The 27,706-nt window shown below is 46.7% G+C and overlaps 1 protein-coding gene across 8 annotated transcripts in view; it reads right to left on the minus strand.

Moving 5' to 3' along the window:
- GRIK4 (glutamate ionotropic receptor kainate type subunit 4) overlaps positions 1-27,706 on the minus strand; it is a 317,543-nt gene that overhangs the window by 247,090 nt on the left and 42,747 nt on the right. The window lies entirely within an intron of this gene.

Below are 27,706 nucleotides of genomic sequence, written 5' to 3' on the forward strand. Positions count from 1 at the left end.
CATCCAAACTGTAGCTGGCCCTTCCCTATTACGGTGCTCCCTTTTAGGTGGCTAATATATATCTGGCCCAAATGGTTTCATATATGGGATGACCAAGGCAAACTGCTCTCACATGATCTCCAGGCTCAAGACTTGAAGCCACATGCTAGTATAGGTTGCTATGGTTGCCAAGACTTAATGCAAACGGACGTAGGTAAAAAAGAAAGTACTGTAGTTTAAAAAAAAGTAAGACAAATCTGGGCCTTTTGCCATGAAAAATGTGAAGTTGTCCTTGACTCCAGAAGCAAATGAGGCATGAAACATATCAAAATGGGATATTCAATATATGGATGTATTTAATATTTTATGAGACTGGAAATCTTGTTACAAAAGGTTTGGACAATAAATCAAGCAATGAGAGGCCTTTTTTTTTTTTGTATTGTGAGTAAAGTTTGAGCAGCTGTATAATTTGCAGGAGGAAAAAAGAAAAATTCCTGTGCTAATAAAAGAATCTGAAAATCCCACATATGAAAACCAGAAATGACCAACTTAGCCATCAAGAGTAAAGATCATCATGCATTATTCCATTTACACACTGACTTATGATTCTTCTACATTGGAGGTCTTCAAAATAGAGCTTTAGTGGTCCATAGACCTCATGCTAACTGCACAGGGCGTAATTTCACCACCAAGTAGCTTAACCCAGTTAACTCTTTATGGTTTTTATTTCATTTCTAAATTGTGGTGTGTGATGGGTCACATGAGCCTCATGCGTTGTTTCTGCTCCCCTTTTCGAGCTGCAGAGCACTGAACAATAATGAGCAGTGCTGCCAACTCTCATGATTTGATCATGAGTCTTGTGATATTTGGTATTTTTCCTAGAGCCCCAGCTCCTGGAGTCAAGTGATTATATGATTGATTTCTAACCTTTGTGGTAGTGGAGAAAAGCTTAAAAGCCTGAAGTGAGTGCACCCTAAAAGTTCAGAAGTTTCTATTTGTTGCTCCCTGAATTATCACTGTAAAACAGTGTCAGGTTCCCTTTGCAATCTTGGGCCCCAATTCTGCAATGGATACCCATGCAATGGATACCTGTGCCTTCCCTCCCTTCCTTCCAATGCAGCAAACTAATTGAAAACAACATGAGTGTTAATGATGCATTTCACATTTAGACGTTAGAGGGGTGATTAATACACTGTACATTGTGTATTAACACCTTCTCCGTGGCATAATAAAGACAAAATATACGCTCTGAGATGAGGTTGTTTATTCCTCTGTGTGCTTCTTGTGCTCTTTCATCTTTTTACATCTTGAAATACCTGGTTGCCAATCCAGAGGGTTTTGTTTCAAAGCATAATTTTAAATCAACCAATAAAGTTTTATGTCTTAATCCTTATCCCCGCCCTCTCCCTATTTTTTTTTCTTTTTTTTTTTTTTGGTTTCCCTGCCATTGTTTCATTTGATGTTCATTTCCCCCTTTGATTTCTGCACAGTTCCACTGCACGGATCCAGCTGTAGGATTGGGGCCTTAGTTAGCACTGATTCAAATATTTGGTTCAACTTTCATTATGGCCAACACCCAGTATTAAAAAATCATGAGTCGAGCCCTCAAGAGTTGTGAAATTGGCTTAAAAATCTTGAAATTTAAAAATAAATAAATATGAGGTTCTTTTTACTTCCTTTTCATTTCTGAGCCTTTTTGGATGCACTCGAGTAACATTTTCAACCTTCTCTCTCTAACCAGGAGGGCTGGAATTTAAATGATGGCTGAAATTCTCACAAAATCACAGGATTCTAGGAGCTGGGGATTTAAGAAAACACACCAAATATTGCATGACTAGCTACTGTACTTCAACTATTAGGGTTCTTTACTCACCCCCCCCCCTGGTCATAATTTCTGGGGTTTAGGCAAAATCCTCTGTTTTCCATTTCTGCACAGTCTCTTCCTTATGCAGAGATTATTGTAATGATCAAATAAATAGAGATTTGAGATTCTTTTTTCCTCTGTAACCATGATCCCAGTCGGCCTGGTACAAAATTTAAATCCAATATAAAAATGGGAATAAACAATTTGGTATTTTTTAATCCTCAGACTATGGCATCAAGACATAATCCACAAAGCAGGTAACTCAGTTCTTTGTGACTCAGAAAGAAACAGAATGATCACTCAGTGATCTTTTTGTGAGATATATATCAAATCCAATCCTAGAACTCCAATCATGGCTATTGATCCCGCTAGACCTTCCTTCAAAAGAGTTTTAAAACCTCCTATCTCCATTTCACACTGATGAAAGCAAATTAATTCAAAGTGTGTGTGGGGGGGAATACACCATCAACTTTTGAATCATGAGAATTCATCCGGAGGAGCACAGTTCCTACATAAAAGGACCCAACAGTACAGCTTCTAGGAGAGAGATCAAACACACATTTCCCCCACCCTCTCATTTCCAAATTGCACACATACAGGCTTTAAACTTTTCATTACTGGCTCCAGTTAAGCATTCTTGGGAAAATGAGTAACACTGAAAAGGGAAAATGACCTTAGGAATGTCTTATCAACAGTGGGGGAAACAGACTATGTTATAACACGTTAACTAACGAATAGTAAACATGATTTGACATTTAATGCAGATAAGGGCTACGATGTTTAAATCATGTCAGATAGTCACAGTTAGTCAGCTGGACATTGTTAACTCTCCAAGACTAGCAGATTTGATTTTAAGAAGGACACTACTTGTCTGCCCTGAGTATCAAATCATAGATTCATAGATTCATAGATTCTAGGACTGGAAGGGACCTCGAGAGGTCATCGAGTCCAGTCCCCTGCCCGCATGGCAGGACCAAATACTGTCTAGACCATCCCTGATAGACATTTATCTAACCTACTCTTAAATATCTCCAGAGACGGAGATTCCACAACCTCCCTAGGCAATTTGTTCCAGTGTTTATTTGCCATCATGTTAGTTAATACAGGTTAATTAATACTCCTTACAACACAACCCAATTTCCAAGTGAAAACTCATTTCCAGATTGCTTTGTAGCAGGCTTTTTCCTCCCTCATTTCACAGAATACTAAAATACAAGAGACCAAACTGATCCACTAAATTTCAATTGGATTATTACACCAGGGATAAATCTGGCCTAATAGTTCTTACCCACCTCTCGGCCATCCCCTTGCCCCTGAAGGATTGTTCCCTAAATATATTTGTAATGGTTTTTTTCCCAGTCTACATTTAAACGCCCCAAGCAATGGCATTTCCATAGCTTCCCTTAGAAGTTTATTGCTCTGTCTAATAGATTGCACCCTATAATGGTTACATACTAACAGCAGTTGAAGGCTTAACAATGCTCAGCAGAGAGACAGAGAGTCCCTGCTCCATTCACCTGTACACCACGCCGATAAAGTTTAACCCTCTTTCTCCACTTAGACGGGCAGTGGGATACCTTCCTTCCTCCCAAGCAACCTTCTGCCCTAGCAACAAACAAGAACTCTGGACCGTCTCCGTGTTTAAATCACTAAATGCATGCATTCTGTGCATTGCATTTGCTTCAACCTCCCAAAATTAATCTTGGGCTAGAGGGGTACAGGTTTAAATCAGATTTAAGGGGGCAGTTGGGGAGTAGGGGGAATGTCCCTTCACAAGTGGCGCAAGCAGAACATAAGAACAGCCAGACTGGGTCAGACCAATGGTCCATCTAGCCCAGTAGCTGGTCTTCTGACAGTGGCCAATGCCAGGTGCTTCAGAGGGAAAGGAAGCGGAGTGGATTAGGAAGCAGAGGTCTGGTGTCTCTGTGAGTCACCTTTCACCGCCAGCTCCCTCTCTCTTTCAGGCACGGCTGCACCCTGATCATCTCCACCCACCCACTACCGCCTGGAACAGGCTCCACTTAGGCACCACGCCAATCTCCCTGCAGATCCAGGCATTGCTTGCCAAAGGTCCCTCCAGCCCAGCACCCTACATCACCCCACAGACCCACGCCACTCTGTTGCTCACAATCGCTCTCCATTTCAGCAACGGCAAACTGGAGATCAGCCCAAATCCATCCTAACAGCAACAAGCTCCTCTATCCTGGCACACTGACTAGTCCTACAGATCCTGCGAACCCAACACCCTGGGACGGATTCTCAGGGGCTGCCTATACGTGAAAGTGACTCCAGAATAAAGCATCAATCTATAATGAGTTATTCCAGATTAACTCCATGTGTGTATGCTCTTATTCGGAATAATAGTGCCTTATTCCCAATTAGTTTCCAGACTGGATTAAGCTAATTCAGAAAAGGGGACTCTTATTCCAGAATACCAGCATCCACACACAGAGGGCTTGGCTACACTTGCGAGTTACAGCGCATTAAAGCAGCCCTGGGAGCCTTAGCTCACTACCCGTCCACAGCGCCAAGGCACGTAGAGCGCTCTGACTCCAGGGCTTGAGCGCTCCTGGTACTCCACCTCAGCGAGTGGAATAACGTTTGATGTGCCTTGGCTACAACGCCCGGGCGTCAGTGTGAACAGGGTGTTGCATTACTGTGCTCTGAACGGCCTCCGGAAACGTCCCATAAGCCCCTTAAGTCAAGTGGCCACTCTTGTCATTGTTTTGGAATCGCTGCAGGAATGTGGATATGCCCTTTGAAGGCTCCGTTTCTGACAGCCAGCTGCTTATCTGCTCCAAGACAAAGCAACCATTAGTGTGGAATGCTGTGTGAGAGAGAGAGGCGGGGTGGGGGGAGGTCTGCTGCTGTCTGAACTTACAAGACAGCATGCTAACTTGCTCTCAGTCCCCCCAAAACCCACTCTCTCCCCCGCCACATACACACAACACACTCCCTGTCACACTCCACCCCACTCTACCCCCATTTGAAAAGCTCGTTGCAGTCACTTGCATGCTGGGATAGCTACCCATAATGCACCGCTCCCAATGCCGCTGCAAGTGCCGCAAATGTGGCCACGCCAGTGTGCCTGAAGCTGTCAGGGTGGACAAACTGCAGCGCTTTCTCTACTGCGCTCTCCGAAGGCAGGTTTAACTCAAAGCGCTCTACATCTGCAAGTGTAGCCATGCCCGGAGTTAATCCAGAATAATTAATCAGGAACAGATCTTCCCAAATAATTCCCAGTGTAGACAAACCCTCAGAGGCACTGAGCCCCTTTCACACCATTCTGGCAGAATAGAGGCCCTAAAATGAGCGTGACTGTAATTTATATCACCAAAGCGGTGCTCTGAGAATCAGATCATTCCCTGCAGAGAAGCCAGGTGACCGGCACTTGGTCTGAGCAGCCAAGTTAGCCTAGCCCAGGTGTGAGTGTCCCCACTGCAACACTACACCCAGTTACCGTGTCCTCACTGGCTCTGAACCTGCCCGTGTGTATCTGGTGGCATGTCCGCTAATTCTTTGGGCCACAGCTCTCTACGATGCTTTCCCAGTCAATTGTGGGAGAAGTTGTCTGTCCTTCAGGGGGGACTGTGGCAAGGTACTGGAGGACTACCAGCAGTCGAGGGACTTAGCCCGTGTCTTCACTGCACAGGGGTCAAGTTCCAGCCTGAATTAGAGTGGAATCCAGGTTCTAACCTATTTGCCCAGCTGGGTAAAGCTGACCCAAGCTTGAAGCACTTCCAAACCCAGGTAAAAGGTATATAGGTAGTTTGGCGTGTGGGGGGGTGGGGGTGGGGGGCTAAAACCCAGGCAAGAGCCCAGATTAACTGTGCAGTGAAGACAGACCTCAAGTCTCTCAATATAGACCCAACCCAGTACTTGAAACGTCTCTGGATTCTTCATACTGCAAGTGAATCAATCAGCACAGATCCATCGTAACTACCAGCCAGCTCCTCCAAACCGGTTTCCTACCAGCACCCTGCAGACTCCTATTTATTCCACCATAGCTGCTAACTCCAGATCTCCAGGAAGGATGCACTGGCATAATTTTTTCCCCTAAGCCCAACTGCTTGCATCAGCCTCTGACTCACTAAGTTTTTTAATCTGTTGGCGGAGGGGGGGGGGGGGGAGGGAGAGGAAGGGGAGAAAGTTGTGGGGGAGAGAAAAGAAAGAAGAAAGACATTTCCAGGCAATATTCTCCGCCTCAGCAACTCCGTAAGTAAAACGTACACAACACAATGGCTTTATTCATTTAATGGAGAAGTAATTAGGAGCAAGAACAGGAAGCTGAAAATGTAGACGTTATCCTTCCTAAAAGGAAGTCAGATTTCTAATTAGCGAAAGGAGCAGCTTCGCTGGGATTCTCTCTCCAAACAGTTGTTGTTGTGGGCTCATCTCTTCTGTCGTTCCTCTTTCTTTTTTCTCTTCTGCAGTAAAACGGGCATTTTAACTACCTCTGTATTTGTATAAAGAAGGCTGCATGGTGAAATTAAAAAACGTGGAGTAAGACTGCACTCAAGGGAGATGATGGGGGAAAAGGCTCTGTAAATTCTAGAACAACACACTAGCAAATTAAAAAAAACCCAACCAAACAAAAATCCGGTTTCTAATCTGGTAAATCAGGCAAGTAAAACCGAGTGGCAATTCTCCCTTCCAAAAAAGAAGCTGAAGAAATTGACTCTCCCTACCCTAGCGCAATGTTTCTCCAGCTGTGCTTCCTCTCCTGCCCGGCACACACATCACCTTGTCTAAAGGACATAAAGTTAACAGAAGGCAGGCAAAGGGAATGAAGGCCACCAACTTCATCCAAAGAAACATTACGCAGGTTCCACCTAGGATCTCACCTCTCCAACATCCTTCATTTCAAGGGAAGTTGTTCAGGTTAGTCTAAGTGGGGTTCTCAGCCTCTGGGATGCCACTGCCCTGATTTTCCCATACTGCTAACTGGGAGGAGGATACCAGCTAGATGTCTCCCAAGGAGTGTCTAACAGGGTGGCCTGGCCCCTTTAAAGGGCCAGAAGCCTGGGTCCAGCTAGCCCTAGTCAATCAGAACCTGGAGGGGAGTAAGTGATTCTAAAAGGCAGCAAGTGGCTCATTTGAGGGGGAACAGCAGAAGGAAGCTGTAGGGACAGACAGTCTCCTGTAGTGGTCCCAGAGGAAGGATGGATGGCTCCAGGTGGGAAGCCGCAGCTGGAAGTTTTGTTTTCCTTTTGCCAATCTGATCATAGGATGGTAAATGGAGGCCAGTGTCAAGGGTCAAAGACCAATTTGTTGTGGCTGATAATTCCCCAGGCTGGTGAGGAAGTTAGCGTACAGTGCCCCAGTGTGGAAGAAAGTGAGAACCACTGGTTTAGACCCAAAGCTACCTACATCCCACAAAAATTGTCTTTTATTATATAGTCACACGGCCCCACACCTAATGAGGCCTCAATCTTAGTTGTGGCCTCTAGGGACTACCTTAATACAAAGAATAATAACGGTTGCGATGAGTGTGTGATGTGGACACCCCGGAATTGCCCAGGCATCTGCCAACTCATTTCACACAGCCATCAAACTCTGGGTGACTATCGATCCCAGCTGGATTGGAACCAACTGTGCAGTGAAAAAAAGACTGTGCCGAGCTGACATTACTGAGCCATATACTGTCCTGGAGGATTAATCGCAACTACTGAAAAAAAAAAAAAAAAAAAGAATCTAGCTGTCAGCTCAAAATAAAATCAGAGTGACTTCAGTTCCAAGCCGAGCATCGCACAAGCAAGACAGGTGGCCACTTTTCATCCCGCCGGAAGCATTTGACCGCTTTGTTGCTCACAGAAGATGTTGCAGGGGTCATTTGAAAACACTCAGATAAAAAGGATTCCCAGAACCAAATACAGGAAGGTAACTTTTTCAGCAAGCTTCAAAAATCCTTTGCACTAAAGCGATGGCAACATAAAGACACTCGGGCTGGTTCTCCTCCTCCCAGCTTCTTAATTCTGGATTTCTACATGAATGACTTACTTTTTCGCCCCTCCAATATGCTCAAGAGGCATGTGCAATCCTCCGGAATGAAGGAAATGTCTGAAGTTGGCAAAGGGAAGGGGAGGCATGAAAAAAGAAGGAAAGATGCGCAAGGGAAGAGAGAGAGACTGTAGCTCTTGGTGGCCAGGAGGAAGAAAGGCGCCTACGTTTAAAGATCCCGCCGAACGAACTGAGCAAATTGGGAAAGGGGGGAGACTCCCAAAGCAAATCACTGAGTTTTCTAAGCTATGCTCCTCTGAAGAGTGATTCAGATTCAAAGACTGGAGTAAGGCACCTGGGAGTGATATCACAGCTGGCAGCATCAACAGAAATTGCTCCCCTGGCCTAGTGCAGCATTGCCAGAAGTTCATTCCCAGCTCAACGACGGTATCTTCATTATCACAGCGAAGATACAGAGACAGGGTGAGGCAGGAGACGGATCATGGGTTCCATTTCCTTCCATTCGAGTCCCTACCATCACCATCGCCAGACTGAAGCATGTGCCAGAGGAGACTTTTGCCCTTGTAATCTGCATTCTATTCTCAGTAATAGAAGCCGGTGAAGTATCCTCACACCGGCCTGCTGTCCATTATCACTTCTAGCACTGATTGGCCTTTTTGCTGAGGCCACCAGCAAGGGGGCTAAAGAGTGAGTGAGCAATGGGGACTGAGCTCCCCTCTCACCCCTAGAAATGGTTGGGGGGAATATTAAGTGGGCAAGCTTGTTGTGCATCTCCCCATGCCCTGCCTATTCTGTAGACGCATGGTGTCAGTCTCCAAGGTTGTCAAAGAGAAGCTACCCTTGTCCAGTGGATAAAGTGGAATCAGGAGACATGAGTTCGAACCCCATTTCTGCCACTATTCTGCTGTGCTGACTTGGGCTCAGTCACTTGTCCTCCTCTACACCTCAATTTCCTCATCACTAAAATGATTTGACCTTCACCACCAGCCCTATATTCACAGGAAAAATAGGAAGGTGAAAAGGAGAGCAAGCCAGTCAATGCAGAAGATTTAGTCATCACTGTAGATGGAGGTGAATACATTCCTACATATCATTCATAAATACAGATGGTAGAAAAATATTTTTTTTTTTTTTTTTACTAAACAGAAATTTTCATGAAAATATGTCAAATAAATTTTTTAACGGGTTTTCATCAAAGAACTGAATTTTGAAAAAACATCTTCCCCGCCTCCCATTTTCATCAAAAAACTTCTTTGACAACACTCCCCTTTTTTTAAAAAAAAGGGGCGGGGGGGGATTTTTACAAAAATTTCCAACTGATTTTTAAAAAATGAAAACCATTTCTACCAGATCTGTATGGAAAGCTGTGAACAGGAATAACTTTGGAAAGTTTCCAGAGTTCTTTTGATGACAAGCGCTGCAAGATTCTAAAAAGTTCCACATGGGATTGCCAAGCCTATAACAATGATTCAATCCTGTCATTATGAGACGACCTACCAGAGGAATCTCCGACAGAGACCAACCCATGTCAGACAGCACACACACACACACACACCTCAACACACGAGACAGCATGCACACATGCTGACATCAAATCCATGGAGAACCACCCAAATAGACATGACATACACAGACAACAAGGCAATCTAGTTATGTGCATGTATGCGTTGTATTTATGCACGCACTCACATGCAATTCAGGCAGACACACTGCTACATGGAGAGAAGGTAACTGAGGCATACATAAACACACTGCGTTCACTAGATACCATATCAACAAATACACCCACAAAGGCAATTCAAGCTCAATTGGTTTCTCCTCCAATCTGTGCGCTGCAGCTCCCAGTTCTGGACAAGAAACTCAACGTCATGAATATAGTTTGGCAGGAGTCAGTCGGTCAGTCAAGTGACTGAAAAGGGCTTTTATAAAAAGCCCTCAAGAACTGGAAGCAAACCCCCAGCATCAGTGCTGGGATTAGAATGATCTCTTAATAATTCAGTCATACTGATTGATGATGTCAGGACAAACCGCCTTATAGGGATGGTGCAATGGCTTCCTATCACTCTGCGATTGTCTGCCCAGGAAGATAGGTAAGGGAATTTTCATCCATGGAACCAAAGGGAAGTGCAGATACCTGAAGAATCCAAGCTACCTTCAGCATACCACTATGCGTTTCAGCCAAAGCAAGCATCTCTCTCCAGGCCACAGCCTGAGAGACACTGAGCCAGGGATTTTCACTCAGACGCAACAGGACTGAGTCAGCCTGCAGGGCCCTCTAAGGAGAGCTCTAGTATTTGACAGCTGAAACGGTTTGCATAAACCACTGCCTCCAAGTGACTCCCAAGGGGCCTCATGCACCCAAACGCACTGAAACACATTCATAAATACGCTCCACATTCAGAGAGATGCTCACACATATACAAAGCCCACACACAAATCTACACACACTCACAGAATACACAGAATAGACAAAGGCACTCTCCTAAATAAATATGTCACATGTGCATGCAGACACACACAATACACGTTAACCAATTCATTTCCTAGTCCCAAGTCACACAGGAAACAACAGCCATGAAGACAAGAAATCACATATATACAAGGAGGGACAAGCCGCGTGTGCAGACATTCAGAACACAAATATTGCACAGAGACCAACCTGACCTAGCACACAGATGTGAAAATACAAAGCACGTGCAAAATGAAGAACAGATGCAGCCACAGAGTACAGAAGTGTGTTCTTCCTGTCCACAGACATAAATCCACCAGGAGTGGGTGGATGGGTGCAACAAATGTGACTGTTTAAATTGTAGAAATGTCTGAGATGTGGAATCACCCGTTCGCGTTGCATAAGGATCAGGGGGATTTGCAGGCAGCATGAGGTGTCCAATAACTGAAATCATGTTTGGGGAAAATGGGGTCAGAAATCACTAGGGAAAGACTAGAAAGAGGCATGTCTTGGTGGTAATTCTTCCCCTTGATCACGTATTCCCTCCACTAAGCCAAAACTTGATCTCTCTTCTCAATTCCCTCTACCCCAGCCCTTGTTGTTCAGTATATTTACATCAGATTTCCTTTGCATTTCCAATCCTTTTATTTCATCTCAATCCAGTGTTGCGAACCAACCCATCATAAACATCAGCTTGATTACAGACACTGGTGCTTCTAATAAATAAAAGTGTATAATGTATATCTAGGACACAAGAGACACCTCTATATTTTTGGTTTTGTAAAGACAAATAGCCTCGATTGTTTAATCAATAAAAATGCCTCTCCAACTCCTACTGTTATTACAAAGCAATTTCAGAGAGAGTGAAAAAGAACCATTGCATCTATATTCCTGTCAAAGGAGACGACGGCTGATTCAGCCAATGAATGAAACACCTGGACATGTTCTCTGAGCTAGCCTCAGCATGCCTGGTCTTACCCAAGCGCTCTCCCACAGCTACACAAAAGGGGCGTTTGACTCTTTCTTTCTACTGCTGGACCACCCTCAGCTTCCAAGAGCCTCCTTATCACCACGACTTCATCAGATTTATTTTAAACTGTTCTGTTCATCTAACTGGGGAGCCATCCAGGAGCAGATAAAATGCACAAGCAGAAAATACAGAGGGGGTGAGGGCTTGTAAATTGATCAATGGCAATTGGAGCAAGAGCAGGAGCAGGTGAGGTGTGATGTTGTGAAGGCCAAGACTATAACAGAGTTCAAAAAAGAACTAGATACGTTCATGGAGGGTAGGTCCATCAATGGCTATTAGCCAGGATGGGCAGGGAGGGTATCCCTAGCCTCTGTTTGCCAGAATCTGGGAATGGGCGACAGGGGATGGATCACTTGATGATGACCTGTTTTGTTCATTCCTTCTGGGGCACCTGGCACTGGCCACTGTCAGAAGACAGGATACTGGGTTAGATGGACCTTTGGTCTGACCCAGTATGGCCGTTCTTATGTTTTTATGATGCTGGCCTCGACGGATCATGGGCATCAGTGCTGGAGCAGTTGAAGGTCCAGGAGCACTGAAAGGGGCTGAGCTAAAGCAGCGGGAGGTGATTTTGTTGAAGCAGCCAGGGGTACAGTCTGAGCAAAAGAGTTCTGAAATGGGTACTGGAATCGTTGACGCCAGAACAGGTGCTCGAGCGGCAGGGAGCACAAGTTCCGCAGCAGAAAGAAGGCGCGATGCAGATGGCGGAGTGACTAGAGCAGCAGGAGGTGCTGAAGCTGTTGTTTCTGATCATCGATGTTATTTTCCTGGTTGGAGCAGCAGGGACCAACATCGCATGCCTAAGGTGAAGCGCCGACACCATGTGCCTCAAACTTATCACATCCCTGCTCAGCACTGCCCGGATTAGCAGCGCCCGACAAGCTCCAGTTGCAAAGAAGGTGAAATGTTGTTCCTTAGTAATTTCTCCCCACTCCCTTTCCTGTGTATCTGGGTCCCACCCAAACTCCTTCCCCTAAAAACCTGCAATGTGCCTCAGCATCACTAGGGAAAGGTGCAAGGTTTTAAATCATTTGGCAGGAAGGGACCTGGACACTGTGCGATGAACTCCCCTGGGAACTAAGGACCCTCACAAACCTCACCACCTGCCACCCAGCGTGCAAGGCACTGTTCCTTGACCTTGTCTTCTCCAGCATAAATGCAGAGCACCATGTACATTAAAAAAAAAAACCCTACCAAAACAAGACACTCCCCCCTACACATTTTTCTCCCCTGGTGAAAGGCTGAGAGAACAAACAACTCGTGACAGATGTGTAGTCACATAGCTTAATGCACTACCGGAAGGTGCACTAAGATTACGGCGCCAAGCGTGGGAGAAGAACCCATATAGAATACACTCCGTCCCTCATAACCTTAAGATGATTTGCAGCTTTAAAGCCAAGTTTAGCTCTGGAATAAGTGGGCACAGCCCCCTGCATAGTTGAACAAGTGTCGAGCCTCTTGTGCCAGGTCTAAATTCAGTCCCACATTTGCGTGTAAAAGCCCACAAAAGTGAGGATTAATGGGAGGAGACGGGACCAGCCTTCTGGCCTCTGTGCCCCCACGCAGCCCTAGGGTATGGTCCGGTGCAAAGGTGCATTCCCCTTCTGCAGCAAGAATTAACACGGAAGTGGGAAACACAAGATTCTTCCCTCCCACTCTGGTCTCAGCCTGAAGGTGAGAAATGCATGGGCAGACCGTTTGCCTTCCCACCCAGCCTGCCACTAAAGAGTGAGACCAGCCTACCCCTGGGAAACGCTGAGCCATCAGAGGAAGGGTGAGGCTTGGGGTGTAATGCTGGTGCCCAAGGCCAGCAGTTGCAAGGCAAATCCCGAGAGAGAAGCAGTAGCAACAGTGGCCCCAACAATCGCGTGGACAGTGCACAGGGGTGCTGTGAGAATAGGCACTAGATAGAAAAGAACAGAGCCCAGAGTCCCAGGTGAACTCCATGTTCTCCAGCTCAGAGGAAACATTCATCTAAAAAGGAGGCTTTGCTGTGCTCGGAGCTGCACATACACGCAGTAAAAGAGTCCCTGCCCCGCAGAGTTTACTATCTCAATAGATCAGACTGACCAAAGGTGGGAAAAAGGAAATAGTATCTCCATGGCACACAGGGGGAGCCGAGTCACAGAGACAAGGGTGGGAGCTTCAAAAGGAGCCTTAAGGGCTTTGGGTGCCTGAATCCCACCAAGTTGGGACCTAACTCTCTTAAACTCCTTTGAAAGTCCCAGCCTAAGTGACTTGCCTAAGGTCACGCAGGGAGTCTGGTAAAGCCAAGACATGATCCCAGATCTACAGAGTCTCAGTCTGGGACCATCCTTCCACCCCCTGGAGGACAGATCCATTTCTACCACACCCTCCATCATCTCAATTTAACCACAAGGAAAAAAGAAAATGGGCCAGAGACGCTGCTGCGGAAAGCAGCTCCCTCCATCCTCCAAGAGGATGTCGTTTGCATTGATGAGGCCCCAGCATCAGGATCCCGCTAGCAGAGGAGGGGGCAGAGGGATGCCACCTTTCCCCATATCACTGCATGGGCTCTTCTGACTTGTTCCTCCACGAGGTTCCTGTCCCCGTGGAGCTGGGAAAATAGGAGATTCAATTCAATGACTAATTTATTGACAAGAACCTTCCTTTAAGCAACGGTCAAAGGGTTGATTTTTTTTCTCCAGGCCCCTCCTGGAGACAGTAAATTGACTGTCAGTTCGCCAGTCGTTTGTGCTCTTCTCTCTCTGGCTTTTTTCCAGATCTCCAGGGTGTTCATTGCTTTTTTTTTTTTTCCTTCTCCTGGATTCTCTCTCTTTTCTCCACCTTTTCTATTCGTCTCCTTCTCTCCTCCCCCTCCCTCCCTCCCGGCTCCTTTATCTTCTGACTGGAGGACCGGTCTTCACCCAACATTCAATGATTCTAATCACAAAGGTGCAGAAAGCCAGGCCAGCAAATCCTTATCCTCCCCCTTGAGCCCTGGCACAGAACTGGCACCTTTCCCTCTTGGCTTACAAATTTTCAGCCAAGTTTCTTCCACCACGGAGGTGAGAAATAAACAAACATATCTCATAATATCTGACCGAATCGCTGTCCGAGTCCAGCGGCTAACAGCAAAGAATTGCAGGCCAGGAAAAAGAAAAATTCATTTGACTTATCAGAGGGAAAGAGCGATTAAAGATGTTTAGGAGCCCGGAGACAGTCAGTTATGGGAGATAGAGGCTGGTGGCAGTGGATTTTCTGGTGCTGCAGATAGCAGCAGTGGGAGAGGAGGGGTAAGAAATGGGTAAGGGGGTGTGAGGAAGGTGGGGCCAGGAGACAAGAGAATAGACCGGAGGGAACAAAGCTGCACGGGACCATCCACTAGGTATTTTCTCCAGCTCCGACTTCTAAAGAGCAAGAGGAAACTGAGGAGACAAACTAATTTCCTCCTGATCCCTCTGCCCCTGCCGTTGCTGCCCAGCACAAGGGGTTTGTAAGGGTTCAAAGTCAAAGAATAAATAAAAAAGAAATAAATATCCATCATCTCTCCATCACTTCCAGTTCTCCCCCGCCCCCATCCTCCCTTTCCACCTCTCAGTCGTCTGGATCCGATTTAGGTTTAGGAGCACTGGCATCCTGTCGGCTTGTCAAGTGAGCGATAGACACGGTGGGGATGACGGATCTCGAACATCATCTTCTCCGCCCCCTAAAACCTCCCCTCAATCCCCTAGCTGCTGAATCCCCACCCCATCCCCAACAGCTCCAGGGCTGCACTCCCATTCCCACCATGCTCCTTCGCACAGGGTCACCTCTGCCAAATCTCAGTTCCAATCTCCAAGGAGTAGCCAGCCTTGTCCTTGCAGGGGCAGCCTCCGAAGTCTGCTGCAGCAGATCAAGGAGAAGGAAAGGATATCTAGGCTGCGACTGCAGTCTCCGGAGTGGAGCAAGAGTGGCAAACAAACCACCAGATCTCCAGACTGCTCCGGCCCTGCTCTGGCACAGAGCTTGTTCATTAAGCTCCCGGCCATGCTGAAATACTGCCCGTTACTCACGTCTGGCTAAAAGCTCAGCTGAAGTGTTGCCAGGGCGAGTTTTCTTTAGCAGGTGAGAACACACTTGTTCAGGGATCAGCCTGGCAGGGAGACAGGAACAGCGGGGAGATGGGGGGAGGTGGTGTGTGTGGAAGAGGAGGAAGGATGGGGCAAGGGGAGGGAACTGAGAGGTAAATGGGGATCAGAGGTTGGTTAGCAGATGAAAAGCGTGTTGTGTCGCACCTAGCGCAACAGGGTCTTGACCCATGGCTGGGACTCTAGGTGTTACGGTACTACACATAACGAACAATCATGATAAACAGCTGCCCAGGAGCTCCCTGAATTATCTGCATCTCAGGCCGTCCCGTCCCAGCCCATCTGAACACTGACATTGACCAACCACATTATCCCTGCGACCAGACACCCGTTGTAACACATCCACACGCTCCATGACACAGCAGGGATTCAGGCAATCCTGAGGTAATTTCAAAATGGCTGCAGCTGAAGAGGTGACTGGGAGGGGGGAGAGACAGGAGGCGACGTGCAGGGTTAGTGGGGTAGGAAATCCCCCACACAAGCAGTAGATCTAATGAGCGTTCTTAATGCAAGCCCTGGTGACAGGCATCTACTTATCTTGGGATTCTCTCTAGCACCTGTCACCCTCACCTCTAAGAGCTGCTTGGATTTCTTTATGGGACAGCAAAACCTCCCTCTCCCTCTCCTCCCTAAACCCCCTATAGCCCCAGCTCCAACTTCTCAGTGAAGATTTGCATCCCCCTCCTCCCCCAAACACACCGCCTCCACTCTAAACTTTCCCACTGTTTGCACTGTGGTTTGCCAACGAGGGGCTGGTTCCCAAGAGGTGCCAAAAACCTCCCCGGCTCTCGAGTTCCTCGGGAGCGCTCAGCACTTTGCAGAATCAGGCCACACTGCACAATACTCTGTTCACTGCATCTTTATGGGGCTTCCCTCCTTCTAAGAATAGCACAATTCATCCCCGAGCAGGAATGAATGGGGAAAGGGGTCACTTTGGCAAAGAGGTTGCCCTAAGATTTATTACAACCAACCCTTGTCTATCCACCCCCCATGATCCTATGGGGAGAACCTCCCCCAATTGAGATGAGGACCCCCAGTGTGCTAGGTGCTGTACATACACATAATAAGAGCCTATGTCTACCCCAAAGAGCTTGCGATCCACATAGACAAAGGGTGGGTGGCGAAACAGGGATGAAGTGATTTGCCCAAGGTCACACAGCAGATCAGTAGCAGAGCCAGGCATGGAACCCAGGCCTCCTGACTCCCAGTCCAGTGTCATAGCCACTAGATCCTGCAGCCTCCCCAGAAAGAGGTTAGCATCATGCCTCTAAAATGAAAAGTGGGGCGTAACAAACACACCCTGTCCAACTTTCCCCTGTCTGAGCCCTGGAGCCTGACACTATACAGACACAAAGGGAAGGGCGATTTGCGCAGAGCCTGCCACTAGGAAACCACAAGGCCCGCCTTAGCTGGGAAAGATTAGTACTGCACGTTTGATATCTCCCCTAACGTTTTATGAGCAAATCCGTTTTGTGATTTTTGCTACTGCCAAGCTGTAATATCCCAGCAAATTTGCAGTCAGCGACAATAAAAGCCACATCACAATAAGCTGCCCAAAAGGTCGTTAAATGGAATACATTTTCAATAAAAGAAAAAGGTAACACAATAAACCATTGTTTTCACTGAGAAATCTAGATACCTCCTGCCAGTCTCATTCACAGCCCCCTTGCTAACTAGTGTAGGTTTCAGAGAAGTGCCCTACATTCCCTTTTTTGTGAAGGGCTCTATGCAGGGATCACGAATAACTGTTAGGGGATTCCCTACTGTTTCCCTAGACTCTGTTCTAGTCCAATGATCTGATGCCTTCTCTTGGGAATGGGTGTCCTTACTGGACAATCCAGACACGTGCACATGGAGGAATGATGTTCTTCTATGGAACGGAGTCCAAAAGATTCTCAAAACACTAAGAGGACAAACTAGAGACACACAAAGATCACTTGAAATGCAGCCTCCTCTGGGGTGGAAAGCAGCGCCTCAGCAGCGTACAGCAACACTACACAGCATAGGGCTGATCTACACTACGAAGTTAGGTTGGCTTAACTCCATTGCTCAAGGGAGGCTGTGAAAAGCGTCCCTCCCTGTGAGACGTAAGTAACCGTACCTAAGCCCCTGCGTAGACAGCGCTCGGTGGGCGGAAGAATTTTTCCACCGACTTAGAGAGATGGATTTACTACAGCGATGGGAGATCCGGTTCTATTGCTGTGGTGAATGTCTACACTCCACCCTCTGCAGCATTTCTAGTGCAGACATACCCATAGGAAGTGGTGTACTGGGTCAGACCAGTGGTACATCTAGTCCAGCCTCGTGCTGTCAGCACACCATTCTTTCAAAGCAGCGCATGTTTATTTTAGGATTAAAAAAAAGAAAGCGTAAGACACTAAAAGGATTTCAATGCATATTTATGCTTATCAGATGCCTGCCCTGCCCCACCCCATCAGTCCTCATGGGAATCCCAGACAGGTTCCAGGGTCTTTCAACACCTTCTTTAAAGGATTGCCTCTTTCGGTTATCAGGGCATGTCAGTTTGTAGTTCACAATGCCCCCTCCGTCAGATCAAGCTCAGTCTTTATTCCGCAAAAGGCTTTGTTCTCAGGGCTCCTGAAATAGCTCAAACCAGTCACAGCCTCTTTCCCCAGAGGGAGAATCCTCAAAAACTGGGTATCCGCACAACCAGCCTCGGGAATGTGCATTAATCACCCTCTAATGATTCCTGATTCCAGACGGAGACCCCCACAGCAAGCCAGGAACACACAAATATATACTGATTCAAAGGCCTGTGAAAATTCTATGGGCTTATATTGTCTGGCCCATCGCAGGATAATAGTCTGAAGTTTTTGTGCTTTCATGGGTTAGTTTAAACATACGGTTAACCTTTTAAAAGATGAAACAATAGTTCCTAAAGATGCAGCATGTCACAATAAGTTTCCTCCTGACTCCTAAAATCAGACACTAGGTTATGCCCTGAAGCATGAGGGTTTATAACTCTTGTTTATTTCATCATTACTATTATTACTCTGGATATTCTCGTCAGCCATATAAATGTCCAATCGTGCCCTCAAAAGTTATATTATAACTTGGACAATGAGTCCCCCAGGTTAATGGTGCATTGTTTAAGCATCACCTTTTATCTGTTTTTAGTTGGCTGCCTTCATTCACTGTCCCCAGGTTCCCTGAAAGTGAAAGGCAGCTAATTTTAAAAAGTGAAAAGAGAAAATACTTCTTCACAAAAGATTAGTTCCAGAAGAATCCCATATCCAGGGGGAATTTAGGTGGATGGAATATAATGACCTGCATTTGAACTGAGAGAGGCCATCTGTGTTAACACCCCCCTTCTCTCATAAAAAGTACCACAAACCCCTTAATGCCCAAAAGACCTATTCACAGTCTCACTAAACTCAATGGAAAAGCTCTGGATTTTCAGGCCCTTTGTTTTAAGTCCTATCTATGAGTTTATCTTCACTGAAGAGCTAATCCAAGCTATACCTCAAGTCCTGCCACTTATTCAAGTCTCATTCAAACACAAAAACCCACCGAGTCTGGCAGTGCTTTTAACTGGCCTGTCAGAGGAGATTTGCTAACGCAGGGGTTGTCTTCCCATACAGCAGTGCAGCCGTGCCAGGTAGCGTTTAGGGAAGATGCTACCATGCCAATGGGAGAGCGTGTAGTTAATCTGCCTCTCCGAGAAGCTCTCCCACCAACACAGCGCTGTAGACCCAGGGGGGGTTAGGGCCATATAACTACATCATTCAGAGCTGTGGATTTTTAACACCCCTGAGTGACGTCGTTATACCGATATAGGTCTGTAGCATAACTCATCAGGTGCTAATTCAATGACTCTGGACAGCTGAGTCTTCGCTGCTATTTGAACCGCAGTTAGCTCTCGGGTTAAACACACCCCCTTTTTGCAGTGTAGACAGAACTCTCAGGAAGAAGAAGAACAGGAGTACTTGTGGCACCTTAGAGACTAACAAATTTATTAGAGCATAAGCTTTCGTGGACTACAGCCCACTTCTTTGGATGCATAGGGTGACTCACTACCAGGTGACCTAGGCTAACTTGAGTCAGGCATCTTGAGTCCACTGCCCAGTGAAGGTAAACTCCAGTCGCCCGGCCCTCCCTAGCACCACATAGAGACGCGGGGTACGGTACTGATTGAGGATCCAACATTCATTGCAGCACGTGCTGTCTTTTATCAGAATTCTCCCATCCAGCTACTCACCCTGCTAAGTTGAGGCCTGGGAACTTCATAGAGGAAGAGAGAGTGAAAGGGAGAGTGGCCAAGAGTGCTGCAATCTGGCAAGCAACAACCCCCCCAACACCACCCACACACCCACACACCACACTTTTCTCTCTCTCTCCACCCTGTAGAATTGCTTTCCCCTGTCATTCTCCATTTCCAGCAACACGCTCTCCTGCTGCCGCGCAGTTGCTATTGCCATTCTAGGCACACACCCGGCTGCAAAAGGGACACTGCTGTTCCCTCTCTCCTACAGCATTACTCCAGCGTTCTCCCTCGCAGGGCCAGGAACTTCAATCAAAACCTTTAATGCTTCTCCAGCGGCTGCTCTCCCAATGCACGAGGGAGGAGGGGGTGGGATCCTGCAAACCATTTGTGCCTTTCCGAAGTGCTCTGTTATGGCGGGGGGAGGAGGGGAATCCATAATGGCCTTTTTATTATTCCTTCCATTTTAAAGTTATTGTTGCGCGTTCTTAGGACGTCAACAATGAAGAATCCCATTGTCCTCTTAATTAATTCAGCAATCTTATTGAAATAATAGGAGTCATGATTGTAATTCCGAGCTCACCCCTGGAACACTGGAATCAACTAATTAAATAACAATCAGCACTGCCGTTTGCATTGAGAAGATGGACTATTCCTTTTTATTGCCACAATTAGAGAACACACTCCATAATCAGAATGAAATACAAATTTACTCAGGAGCCCACTAAATTACAACAATTCATACTTCGTTTTCTTCGCATCCTGGCCAAAAGAGGACAATTTTTCTTCTCCCTCCCCACCCCTTCCTTCCCTCCCTCCCCACCCCCACCCCGAAGAGGCGAACTGAAGGACATAAGGGAGGAGTGCTAGCTGCAGCCATGACCCTGCTGTGTTGGGGCACTGTCTGTTTTCAGCTGAGTTTGGATAACCTCTGTGCTTTTGATCAAGGTCCCCTGCAATAATCTCAAACTGCATTCCTTATTAAATAAATCAGCGGGAGCCACAGACTTGTCTACACTGACATTCCGGCCCCTGCCCTAGCTGCACTGATGCAAACAGTGTTACACCAATGCAAATTGTGCTCGTGCAAGGGGCTGGCATTGGTGCAGCTCCGCGGGTTGAAATCCCAGTGGAGACAAAGGTTAGACAGGTTTCAGAGTGGTAGCCGTGTTAGTCTGTATCCGCAAAAACAACGAGGAGTCCTTGTGGCACCTTAGAGACTAACAAATTTCTTTGGGCATAAGCTTTCGTGGGCTACAACCCACTTCGTCAGATGCATGAAATTATACCTGCTCCTGTATTTTCCACTTCATGCATCTGATGAAGTGGGTTCTAGCCCACAAAAGCTTACCTGCTCCTGTATTTTCCACTTCATGCATTCAATGAAGTGGGTTCTAGCCCATGAAAGCTTATGCCCAAATAAAAAAGGTTAGACAGAGGCAGCCCAGCCCAGTGCAGGGAGGACCATGCTGAGAATCAGGACTCCCAGATTCTAATCCTGGTTCGCCTGTCCTGGGCAGGTGACAGCCTTTCTGTGCCTCAGTTTCCCAATCAGTTGATTAAAATTACTTACTCCCCTCTTTCAGGTATGTTAATGTTTGTTTGGCGCTTTGAAAATATAAAGTGCTTGATGTAAGTGCTAAGTATTACGAAAGGGGGAAAAAAGAGGAGGAAAACAGGTCCTGAAAGTGAATTTATGGGGATAAAATGCCCTTCTTAGAACCCCTTCTCTCATCTTAAGACACTTGGGGCCCTGACTGATTGCCAGTTAACTCGAGATACCAGCACATTTGTAAAGGCTAGTGTGTGTGTGTGTTTGTTTGTTTGTTTCAGGCCACAAATGTTTGCTCTTCACCCTCCAGGTTGGCCTCAATCAATTAACCTGACGAGAAAACAACTCTACTCAAGACAAACCCTTCGGGTACGTCTTCACTGCAGAGTTAACCTGGGTGATCGGCACCTGGGTCGGAGCCGATCGATTAGCCCAGCCCGAGTTACCGTGTCTTCACTGGTGCCACGCTCCCCGGAGTGCGTCGCTCGGATTACTGGGGTACCTCACGGGTTTCTTTGTGCTGCACTAAGCAGAAGCGTTCTAGCAAATTGTGGGGTCCTATGTCTGTCCTTCTGAGCACACGGGGGAAGGCATTGGAGGACTATCAGCACTCAAACAGTTCAGCCTGCGCCTTCATTGCAAAGTGGGCGCGTTACCAGCCCGACTGAAAGCAGCAGCCAGGCTCCGACCTAGACCCCAGGACACATCAGCTAGCTCAGATCTAAAGCACCATTAAACTCAGGTTAGGAGTTCTTGTACACGGACAGGAGAGAGGCTGGAGCAACACCGGAGTAAGAGCTCAAAATATCTCTGCATTGAAGACAGACCTTAAGAGCTTTTCTTTCACTAGGAACCTAGACTGAGGTAGTAAAACCTTGATGTATTTTCCTAATGTGAACACACCTTTAGGCTCACCTGTAGTAACATCCTGTGAAGTACACAACACCCTGAACACAGGAAAGGAGACCACAGTGAGCTGCAATGGCTCCAAGTTGCCTCTGCAGAACTGAAGAAATTAAGAGTATAAAAACAAACAAACCCCAAACCGCCCAGCTGGACGAATCTGCCAATATAGAACACAAAGCCTGACCCACAATCCACAGCCTGGGTGAGCCCTCACAACTCAGACGCTACCAGCTGAGCCTTATTCGAAAAGGTGGCACCACTCTGAGAAGTGTCTCCATACAGACGGCACCTTGCGATCCCTTGTTTGTGTGTTCCTCACAACAGATCAAATGAGCAAGCTTATCCCATTTACCAAAAAAAGGGCTTTCCCCTCCCTTTCCCTGCCAGTCCTTCAGACACCCATTGGAATCTGAGAGTCATGCTGGGTCCTTTCTTTGTCATAAATCGTCACCGGTCATAACGATCCGGCAGACCAAATGTTGGCTCCTGTTACAGCTGTGCCTGCCCAATGGGTTCATGGAGTTACACTGATTTACACCAGCTGAGAACCTGGCCCATTGTCTTCATGGAGTTGCAAGTGTAACCAGCTGATGGCCGGCCCTTCAACTGGGACTCAGCACTTCTGCTGATGCACGAGCCAGATCAAACTCCAGCTTCCTCTCCCTGTGCTGCTGTCTCTCTGCAGGGCTAGCAGGAGCAAAAAAGTAGCACAAACTTATTTTGATGACTCTAGCTAGCAGATCTGACTGAATAGATACAGGGCGCAGATATACTGAATATAAAAGAGGCATTTTTACACAGCGACTTTTCAGGGTAAAAAACACACTTTAAAATCACCATCACCTTATAGAAACATGACAACTCCACAGTCGGCAGCAACTGACACGCAATAACATACCGGAGATCAAAGAGCCCCACGGAAAGGGAAGCAGAGGCTATAAACAAACAAATCCACTGTGTCCCCTGAACGGAATACAGGGTCAGACTCCAGCCTGGAGTATCACATGTGGCTGTTGTTTCCCTAATGACATTATCAACCAGGGACATCAAAACTAGAGCTATGCAGAAGTACACAGCCGATTTGTTGCTTTGCAGAGGTTTAGATATGGAGGGTTCCTTTAGTTTCACTCCGTGCAGCACCCCTTAGCTCCTTCCCAATTTTGATTTGGAGTTACAGGTTCGGTTGAAATCAATGGGTCAAACTCACCCTGGCTGTTACTCGAGTTAACAAACCGGGGAAAACTTGGGCTCACAATTTCAAAGCAAGGTTCAGAACCAGAACTTCCCAATTCTACCCAGCTTCACGTTGAAGCGACAGCTTTCACGATTACAGTGCAACGCCAGGAGTGATCCTGGCTCTCACTACTCATCAGGCCGGACGGGTGCACCGATCCTTTGATACCTGGTGAATCTTTCCAAGAGCTTGGTCTCTTTATTTCGGTTTGCAGTACCACCCCCACCCAGGTAAATCTTGTGTGGCTCTGGTTTTCCTTGAGAACATTGCATCTAACTCTAGCTACACAAAGTTCTACTGCAGATAGCTAGAAAGCAAATGGGTCATTTCAGGTTATGGTAGTGCCTCCAAACCCCAAATGAGATTTGGTGCCGCAGTGTGCTAGGTACTTTACCCACACTCAGCAAATGACATTCCCTGCTCCAAAATGCTACCAATCAAAACCCCGTTCTACACTCAGATTTTGTACCAGTATGTTGGTTACGGGTACCATTTTTTTACCTTACCAGTACAACCCCTGGTGTGGACACAATTACAATTACACCAGTATAGCTTATTATCCTTCCTGTACAGGAGGGGGGAAAACGCTGTACCTGTATAAGCACCTTTATAACTGTGTCCACACTAGAAGACTTCTACCACTTTAACAATACCGGTATAATTCAAGTGGTACAACCTGGGTTTGTAGACATGGCCTAAGTCGATGAGGTAGACAAAGGATGGGAGAAAGGGAGCATGATTCTCCGCATTGTACAGCTGGAGAACTGAGGCAGAAAGACCCTAATTGAAGAAATCACTCCTGCACAGGCTTATCTTTACTTCGATGGGATGTAAGCATATGGTGCAAGTGCATTCTTTACTTGGGGGCAGAGGAATTAACTGACTTTCCCACGGAGCCTGGAATTGAACGCTGTCCCCATTTACCATCTGAACTACACAGCCATAAGAAGCGAGCCCCAGAGGATGCATCCCCTCATTGGGTTCATGGGTGCCTAGCCAGCTGGCGATGAAAGAAAGCAGAGTCCTCGGCGCACTAGCTGGAAAAGCCCGGCCGCCCGCCGCAGAGGCTCAGAGACAAACCAAGGCCGACAGGCTCCAGGAGAAGCGCAGAATGAGGTGTGAAAATCCAATCAGGTAAAAGGCAGCTGTTTGGAGAGGACTGGAGATGGAGGGAGGGGGAAAGAGAGAGGGGAGAGAAGCAAAGCAAGCAGCTAAATGGAAAGATATTGGTGTTATGCTGCTGTCACGGGCGCTTCAGAAAGGTACGTGTCTGCCTCAGGTAGAGGCAGCAAGAGGAGCCTTAAACTGCACAATCAAATCATCACAGAGGGTCTGCGGAAAAGCCAAGGCACAGATCGGCTAACACCATTCCTCTGCCTGAGGAGAGAAGCCACCTAATTAGAAGCCCCTGCACTGCACAGCCAGAGGTTAGAACAGCAGGGGTCACCGACAAGTTTTGCTCAGTTAGTCTTTCGGCTAAATTTGGGGAGGACCTTTCCTGGCAGGCTGGCAGAACTCTGAGGTGGAGTTTCTGGGTCCAGGGGGTAGGCTTCTTGGGAAAGCAGGGAGAGACCATGCTGAGGTCTTCTGGTCAGCATCACAGCAAAGGGAAGGGGAATACACAGCTTTACCCTTAAGATTCTGTCTAATCCCGAGAGGTTTCAGCCTTCTGCTCTGGCCAGTTCCTGAAGGTTTGGCGAGGCCTTTGTAGGAACCATGTTGAATAGGGACTGTAGTGCTTCTTCTGGACAGAGACCAGTCCCAGCCAGATCCACTTTCATCGTGCTGGAAATTCCCAGAACTACTTTCCTTTCCTGCCCCATCTGCACTCATGCAGGACCTCTTTGGGGGCCTCTTTGCACCATTGCTGAGTCCCATCTCACTGATCAAGACCAAACCATGGTTTAGTCAGGTCGGGGACCATCTTATTGTCACCAAATCCCTGACAGGCCTGGATTGACGGTAGAGATGGGACCTTTGTCCCTGCCTAGCATGGTGTGAATTCAAGTGGAGAGGCACCGGTGCCATGCACATTATTTCAGGTGAGCTCTAAGGCAGTATCTACACGGCACGCACAAACAAATGCAGTTAAATAGTTTTGAGGCCAAGACACATTATAAGTAGAGCTGGATGGAATTTTTCCAATAGGTTTGTTTGGTTTAAAAATGGCCTTTTTCATTTCTTCAACATTTTCCATTTTGGGTTGCAAAATCCCCAAAGTAACATTTTGGGGTTTTCTCCCCTTTTTCAGTGGCTACGTGGAGGAGAGAGAAAAAAGGAGAAAGGAATAAAGAGGGGGAAAGGGGCCAGGTTAAAAAAAGTAAAAGGAAAAGAGATACTTTTTGATTTTAATAGACTAGATGAAAAGTTGTTCCTTCTCAAAAAACCTCAGGAATTAAAATCATTTTTTTCTGTGACAAATCTTTACTATTTTGGGACCAGCTCCAATGGTTTATTCTTCCCTGCAGAGACAGCTTATATACCTGTGTAAGAGCCACGTCAGCAGGATCTACCAGGGATGAGACACGACTCACTAATCTGGTTACAAGATGTTTTCCTGTCCACACAAGCAAGATAAAGCTGTGTCATAACGTGACTGAGGACACTTATTGTTTGTATGACAGTAATGTCAACCCATCCGAGATCTGGGACCCATTGTGCAAGATGCTGAATATGCACCTAGTGAGAGACTATCTGCCCTAAAAAGCTTACTATATAAATAGACAAAATGGACAAAGGGGAAATAGAGGCATAGAAAGGCCTAGTAGATAGAGCACTGGACTGGGACTCAGGAGAACTGGGTTCAATTCATGGCTCCGCAAGTGGCCTGCTGGGTGACCTTGGGCAAGTCACTTCCCCTTCCTGTGCCTCAGTTTCCCCACTGATACTGCCCTTCTGTAAGAGCAAGGAATTATCATCACCACCACAGAGCAGGACTCCCAGTCTAGCATCCTATGCACAAAAACAGAGTGCCTCTCCAATGCAGTTATTTTGGTAGCATGATCATAGACTACTAGGGTTGGAAGGGACCTCAGGAGATCATCTAGTCCAACCCCCTGCTCAAAGCAGGACCAATCCCCAGACAGATTTTTGCCCCAGATCCCTAAATGGCCCCCTCAAGGATTGAACTCACAACCCTGGGTTTAGCAGGCCAATGCTTAAACCACTGAGCTATCCCTCCCCCCATAGAAAGGCAAGTGCTCAACTCAGTAATCTGGCTGGTATTTTACCCCTCTAAACATAAGCTAGTACCCCATTTGATTATAATATTTATACATTTGATCTATTAGCATTTTACTGCTTTATAGTGCACTTACTGGCTTAAAGGCTTTTCCTATAACAACACTGTGCATGCAGCCCCTCTCTCCTGACTGGCATTCTGGATGACAGATCACATTTCGCCTAGCCTGGCTTTCTTTGCTACCAGGCTAACTATTTATACTCATCTTCCTTCCTAACTGCATTTTATCTGCTGCCGTGATTTGCTGTTATGAATACCACGGGCAAACACAGTGACCTTGGAAGACTCATCATATCTAATATGAGGATTGTTAATGTAAGATTAGCTGGACAGGACAGTTGGCCCCCGTCTTTAGTCGTGAAACAACATGTAATTGACTATCCACTCGTTTAATTACAGAAATTATAGAAGAATAAAACCAGTCTGTTATCTAGGCTATTCCTGACCTGATTGTTCTCTGTATTTCTCAGTGCTCTAGCCAGTCTAGATCTAAATGTCAAAAGCACTGGAGCTCACTTAGACAGAGAAAGGTGCAGTGTGAGCTAGCAGGCAGTGCACTGGATTGGGAGTCAGGTGACCTGGATTCTATTCCAGGTTCTGTCACCGGCCTGCTATGGGCCCTTAACCGAGTCACTGTGCCTCTCTGTACCTCAGTTTCTCTCCCCACACTTTGTCTGTATTTCATTAGCAATAAATCACACGGCAAGAAGCAGAGTTGTAGGACAGAGATCTTGACTGAGCATGCGCAGAGGGGAGGGTTACATGCTGAGTAGCCTAATAGCCTGGCCCCAACTTGTATTCCTGACCCCCAGTCCCATAAGACTCAGCACACCACCCCAAATCCTGACCTGCCTCCTCCAGTTCCACTCCTCACACTACAGTCTGGCCTGCTTTGTTTCTATTGTAAGTGCTTTGGGGCAGGTGCTGTGTCTTACCATGCACATGTTCATCACCCAGCAGAATGAGTCCCTGATCTTAGCTGAGGCCTTTGGCCTCTCCGGTGATCAAAAGAATAGCCTTAGAAGACTACCCCAGAGTCTCACATATCTCATTGCCTGGACACTTCTCTTGATGGTCAGTCTAAATTTTCCTTTCCTTCATTTCGTCACATTAAATTAAACCCCGCAAGCATGCTCAATAATTCCTCTCCTTTGTGTTTCACATCCCTCATATTTAG

Source organism: Chrysemys picta, chromosome 16 (assembly GCF_011386835.1).
Source record: "Chrysemys picta bellii isolate R12L10 chromosome 16, ASM1138683v2, whole genome shotgun sequence".
In the NCBI taxonomy this organism is placed as follows: domain Eukaryota; kingdom Metazoa; phylum Chordata; order Testudines; family Emydidae; genus Chrysemys; species Chrysemys picta.